This window comes from Petaurus breviceps, unplaced genomic scaffold, assembly GCF_028583685.1.
Source record: "Petaurus breviceps papuanus isolate PSGF00001 unplaced genomic scaffold, PetGlider_PUasm1.0 183, whole genome shotgun sequence".
NCBI lineage: Eukaryota > Metazoa > Chordata > Mammalia > Diprotodontia > Petauridae > Petaurus > Petaurus breviceps.
The window spans coordinates 16,329,653-16,330,687 of record NW_027185791.1 but is presented as its reverse complement, the minus strand read 5'-3'; positions in this window follow the sequence as shown (position 1 = coordinate 16,330,687).

Sequence of the window (1,035 nt, the reverse complement as noted above, 5' to 3'; positions counted from 1 at the left end):
GATGGATGGATGGATGGATGGATGGATGGATGGATGGATGGATGGATAGATAATTGATAGATTGGTAGATCGATAGATAGATCTATCTCTGTGCCAGCACAGTACCTGGAACATAGTTGGGGGTGGGGGTGGGGGGCTTTGAATGTTTGCTGATTGATTTAATCCAAGGTGATGTTGAATAAGTACAAATGTAACATCATACTTTCTCAGTATATCAATATTTCACTTACAATGTAATCGCAGCTCTTTGGGTACTCATTTAGTGCAAACCACAACCAATCCCCATTTTTTTTTCAGAAGAAAGGGGAGGAGAAATGTGGGAACCTTGAGGAGAGCAGGTTTAAAACCACTTCTGCCGGGAAAGGACCAGAAAATCACTCAGGGAGGAGTAAAAGGAACCTAAATTGGTAGTGGACTCGGTTAGCCAAAATGTGTTACTGCCTCCCTCTGAGTCTGTTCAACAGTATATAGACAGGAGTGGAGAAGGTGGGAGATCGAAATATCCAGAGCTCACCTTTGGCAATGGAGAAGACAAGTGGGTACAGGTTTCCAAAGTAAAAGACAGAGTGGAGTTGAGTAGGTTTACTCTGGGTTTGAGCCTGGGAAGGTGGACAAATTAAATAAAGGCAGGGGTTTTGATCTGAGAAAGTATTGAGAGATGGAATCATTGGAGATCATGATTTGATTAGGGTGAAGAGGTTTAGGAGGATCAAGGCTTAGGCAGTGATGGAAGGATAGGAGAGAGGAACTTCAGGGGGGGTTTGGGGGAAGAGGAGCTGGTTGTTTCTTAATTATGGAAGTGTTCTATTTATATGTAATGGTGAGATCCAAAGTTGTTATAAGGAAAGTCCCTTACAGTACTGTGTAAATGTCAATAATGGCTAGTATTAGAGATGATTCTCGCATTGAGTGAAGGTAGAATAGATGACCTACAAGGTAATTTCCAACTCCAGGATTCTATGGCTCTCAAGTCAACGGGCATTTATTAAATGGCTACTATGTGCAAGGCACTGTGCTAAGTGCTGGGGATACAAC